At 45.6% G+C, this 5,433-nt stretch overlaps 1 non-coding gene across 1 annotated transcript; it reads right to left on the bottom strand.

Moving 5' to 3' along the window:
• Positions 1 to 595: 595 nt before the first annotated feature.
• LOC114609503 lies at positions 596 to 720 on the bottom strand. Its single transcript, XR_003709539.1, has one exon. It is a non-coding gene; the product is annotated as a small nucleolar RNA SNORA51 (small nucleolar RNA).
• Between the last annotated feature and the right edge of the window lie 4,713 nt (positions 721 to 5,433).

Genomic DNA, 5,433 nt, shown 5'->3' with positions numbered 1-5,433 from the left:
CATTTGAAAAGTACTGAACATTTCTTACTGGGGTCCATGGCTCATGATAAGAAACTGGCTGTCATTCGAATTGTTTTCCAACTCAAGGAGGGGTTAAGATAAGTTTTTTCCCCTGGTCCTTTCTAAGGATGTTTCTTTGTCTTTGGTATCAAGGTCTGCTGATGAGGGTCTTCTGTTGTGTTGCTCAGTTTCTGCATCATGAGGGTCAAAAACTTGAAAATTGTGGGAGGTCCTCAGCCATTTGAAATGTCTTCTTTCTTGTTTTCTGTTCTTTTATGGCTGTGATGTGTCCTTTTACACTGGGGCCATCAGGTCTTTGAACTCTGCTTCCTCCTCTGGGCTCCTTTCACTGTATTGTTCAGATTATATCATTTTTATCGTTCTGTCCCAAAGTTTACTGATGCTTTCTTCTTCCCATGCTGCTGTTGGGTGTATATAAAGATTTCAGTTACTGATTCAGGTCCCATGTTTTCCATTTAGTTCTTCTTTCTGCTTCCATTCTTTTTTCTCCTTTGATGAAACCTTTTCATCCTTTTTTTGTCCCCCATTCTTGTTCCTGACTGCTCACTGAAGCATTTTCTCCTTCTTTCCAAATCCGTGTATTCCATTCACAATACAGATCGGGCACGATGGCTAAGCTACGTAGAGAATCAGTTTACTCTGCCTCCTCTGTATATACTGTCAGTATAAGAATACCGTGTGTGGTGAGCGTGAGAGGCCTCCCTAAGGCACTGTCATGGCAGCTATTTTAAACTTTTAAACTCCTCAGATAACTCCAATATGTTTCCATCTGGGTGCTGATTTCTGTCCATCTTTTTTTTCCCACAGTTGAGAATTTCCTGGTTCTTGATGAGTGACTTTCAATTTAAACTTTTTCCCTCCTATATAGTGAGATATAAGGACTTATTTAGTCTTCTGCCTCAGCAAGTATACACATATCATACCACCTTAATTACCAAACAGTGATAAATGTCCAAGTTCCTTGGACTTTGTCTTTGTCTCAGGGTAAGGGTGCTTGCTTGGTTACTAACAAATGGTGAGAGTTCAGATTTATCACCATGCCTCTGCCTTAGTCAGGGTTACGATTACTGTGATGAAACACCATGACCAAAGCAACTTGGGAAGAAAAGTGTTTATTTGACTTATACTTCCATATCACGTTCCATCATCAGAGGAAGTCAGAACAAGAACTCAAGCAGGATGGGGATCTGGGGACAGGAGGTGATGCCGAGGCCATGAAGGGTGGCTGCTTACTGGCTTGCTCCTCATGGTTTGCTCAGCCTGCTTTCTTACAGAATCTAGGACTACCAGCCCAAGGATAGCACCACTCCCAATGGGTTGGGCCTTTCCCCATCAATCACTAATTACAAGATGTATAGGGACAAAGATAAAGCAGAGATGGAGAGACTGACCAACCAATGACTGGACCAAATTGAGATCCATCCCATGAACAAGAACCAATCCTTGGCACTATTAATATACTCTGATAAACTTGCAGACAGTATCCTAGCATAATTGTCCTCTGAGAGGCTCCATCCAGCAGCCAATGGAAACAGATGCAGAGACACACCCAAACATTAGATGGTGCTCAGGTAGTCTTATGGAAGAGTTGAGGGAAAGAATGGGGTATCCAAAGAGTATAGGGACAGCACAGGAAGACCAACAGTCAGCTAACCTGGACCCTTGGGGGCTCCCAGAGACTGAACCATCAATCAAAGAGTGAGCACAGGCTGGACCTAGGACTACTAGCTACACATATTTAGCAGATGTGCAGCTTGGTTTTCATGTAGGACCCCCAACAACTTGAGTGGGGGCTGTCCCTGACTCCGTGGCCTGTCTGTGGATCCCCTTCACATCACTGGGCCACCTTGTCTGGCCTCAGTGGGAGAAGATGTGCCTAGTCCTGCAGAAACTTAATGTGCCAAGGTGGGGTAATAGCAGGGGGGTACTCCCCCTTCTCAAAGAAGAAGGAGAGGTGAAATGGGGGAAGAGCTATTTGAGGAGGAACTGGGAGAGAGTGTGTGGATGTTGGGATGTAAAGTGAATGAAGAAAGAAAGAAGGAAGTAAAAAAAGAAAGAAAATATCCTACAGCCTGATATTATTGAGGCATTTTCTCAACTAAGGCTCCCTCCTCTCTGATAACTCTAGAAACTAGAAAGTACAGCCTCCATTGCTACCATGCTGGCCCAGGTGAGGCACCTAATGTCAGTATTGTATCGCCATGGCAATATACCATGTGTATTACTTTATCATTTCTATGAGTAAACACTGGACAAAAAAAAAAATTAAAAGGAAGACTGGGTTATCTTGGCTCACAGCTTGAAGAGGCACAGTCCATCACGATGGGAGGCATGGACAATTGTAACTCCAGGAGCTTAAGGAGTCTCACCCCCTTCTCAGCAAACCAGGAAGTAGAAAGGGGGAAGGAAGGCTGCACCCAGCTCATTTTTCCTTCCCCCTCATTGTACTCAGAACCACTGTCCATGGAACCGTGCTGCCTGCATGAGGCTGGATCTCTTCCCTTCTCAGTGAAACCTCTCTGGAAATACCTTCATGGACATACCCAGTCAAGATAACAAGGACAATCAACCATTGCACCATGCAACCAAGCAGTGGTTTTCAATTAAATGGCACAAACAGAAACGTCTTCCTTCTGCACCCAGGCCTGGAGTTCTGTCCTGCTCCAAACATTTCAAACCTATGCTGCTTGCTCAGGCAAGTAGGTGTTCTTTCTCAGTGACGGCTTTTTGGCAGATTGTGAAGAAGCCACAGCACACCTTGGGAGGGCGTAGAGGACTTGCCTTATTCAGGCTAATGCACCCCTGAGACTAGGAAGCTGGTCGGTTGATAAGCAAGACCCCCAAATGGACACAAATCAATTAGATGCTTTCATGTGGTGAGTCTCCTATAGAATGCCCCGCAGGTGGCTGTCATTTGAAGCACTCAGAAATACCAGAAAATCCATTCCCAAACTCGAGTCCCGCTGAGCCTCTGTAGCCACCAACAGCTTGACCTGTACTTTAAGGAAGGTGCTGGTGCCAGCTGTAACATTTTGCATCTTGAAATGGCTTTCAGTGAATTAAAGGGACAGCCGCATATCACATTAAGACTCCAGCCACTGGAGGACCATGTGACCTCAAACACTGACCAGACTCAATCTCAACATCCAGATTGCTTGCCCTGCTTGTCTTTCTTTCTGTCCATGCCCACTAGAATAGAAAACACCTACCTCAGAACCTCATTCAGCAATCACCTGTCAAGCTTCTATTCTACATGGCAATGCACTAAGCACACAGTGAGAAATACCAGCCAGTCAAAGGTGAACGTGAACCATTGGTCTAGCTTGAGACAAATTTGTCCAGTGCAAATCTATACTCCTACCCCACATCTCACCCACAAAGACAAAACTTACAAACAGTGCCATGATAAGCCGCTGTTTGGGTTTGGCTTGAGATTCCTTCTTAACACATGTTTCCTGGATTCACCACAATCCTATGACAGGTGGTCCATGAGAGGAGATGCCTTTGCCATCTGTCCAGGTTGAAGCTGTGTTCTCAGCCCCAGCTCGGTTAGCTGGTCCCTTGGACAGCTCACAAAGAGCACAGGTTCCTGAGAGCTGATGCCCATGTTCCTGACGCGCTGGTGGCAGGTGGGTGCAGTGGATGTATTTTATATGAATTTTCCATATAAACTGACACTTTAAAGTCATCGAACCTGAATGTCTGTGACACCATAGTGTCCTTGATTTTACCAATACATTACCATGAGGCAAACTACAAACAGTAGAAAAGAGCTGAGATTTTAATGAGGGATTTTCAATTTTTCAAAATAAAAATTTTAGAAATCATGTAAAAAACATAATTGCAGGCTTCCTTGGGAGAGCCTGGCTCTGTTTCCAGCTCCAAGAACCCAGGGATGACACAGCTGATGGGAAAATGAACAATCTAATGTCCCACATGTGTTCTTTCCTTCTAAGATGGGTGGTCCCACTCTGAGATGTGATCTACAGAAGAGCGTCTACAATCCTCACACTTGCTTTATTATGGAGGCCACAGGATTTCCTCCACAGACCCATGGTCTAAAAGACATGGGCCTCCCAAGTATGCTAAAGGGAGAACTTGTAAGAAGTTAAGCCCTATAGAAGCAAGTTAGGTCGTTTGGGGCCATGCGCCCTATGATACACAGTGCTGGCACAGACCCAAACCAACAGCACCAAGTGGCCCTGGGCTAATAGCCACCTGAAACCATGAGCTGAAACAACTATTTTTAGTTTTTAAGTGAATGCCTCTGGTGTTTTGTCACAGCAACAGAAACTGCCCAACATAGCTACTTGGTCCATCTTTGAAGTCTACTGACATGGAATGAAACTCATAATTTCCAAGTTTTCAGTGTACGTCTGATGGCTTGGACTGGTTATTTCTGGACCCTGATGGAGGGGAGGGGGAAATAGAAGCTGAGATCACATGGTAAAGCAAAGATGCTCACTTCACAGCTCCTAGGAGGTAAAGAAGAAATAGGGACTATTTCAAGACACTCTGGTTGCGACTGAGCTTCTGTGACTTCAGATACCACCTCGGCCACAAGCTTCCCCATACACCCACCACCAGCAGGTCATCCATTCACCTGTGAATGCATCAGCTCCCACCTCTCAAATGCCTGACTCTGCCCACCACTGTCCTGGGGGCCAAGCCACCAGCGGGATGTTTGGGAACCAAACTACTGGAATCTAGATCTCAGTGCTGGGGCTGTTGTGGCGATCCGAGTTCTGAAACTCACTGCTTCACAGTGGGCAGTCAGGAGGGGCCCTGGAGAGTGAGTATGAAGAAGCCAATTCCAATACCTGCTGCAAATTCAGAAGAAATGCAGCTCTACCTTTACGATGAAGTGATTTCTATGTTTCCACAAGCCACTCTGGTGATTTGAGTGAGAATGGCTGCCACAAGCTCTTATTTCTGAATGCCTGGTTCCAAGCTGGTAAACTTTTTAGGGAGGATTAGAAGGCATGGTTTTGTTAGCAGAGGTGTGTCCCTGAGGCTTTGAGATTTCCACAGCACACACTTGGCCCAGTCTCCCTCTGACCCTCTGCCTTCTGCCTGTGGATCGTGATGTAAGCTCTCATCTACTGCTCTAGCACCTCGCCTGACTGCCTGCTGCTGCTCTCCTCACTGTGACAGTCATAGGCTCACCTTCTGAAACTGTAAGCAATTCCTCAATCACAGGCTTCCTTTTGTAAGTTGCCTTGGTCATAGGGTCCCTTTATAGCAATAGAACTAAAACAGCCACTGATCCCTTGACTTGGTAGGGGGTTAATATATGGATGTAGCAAACGCCAGCTCGGCAGCTCCATGTGGACTGTGATTCCTTCCCTTCTTTCTCCTTTTCCTTTCCTCTATCCTTCCCTCACTCCCTTCCTCTTCCCTTTCTTTCTTCTC

The sequence above is a fragment of the Grammomys surdaster genome, unplaced genomic scaffold, assembly GCF_004785775.1.
Source record: "Grammomys surdaster isolate TR1022 unplaced genomic scaffold, NIH_TR_1.0 128, whole genome shotgun sequence".
Taxonomy (NCBI): domain Eukaryota; kingdom Metazoa; phylum Chordata; class Mammalia; order Rodentia; family Muridae; genus Grammomys; species Grammomys surdaster.
The sequence above is the reverse complement of the archived record's forward strand: the minus strand, read 5'-3'. Positions and strand labels throughout refer to the sequence as shown.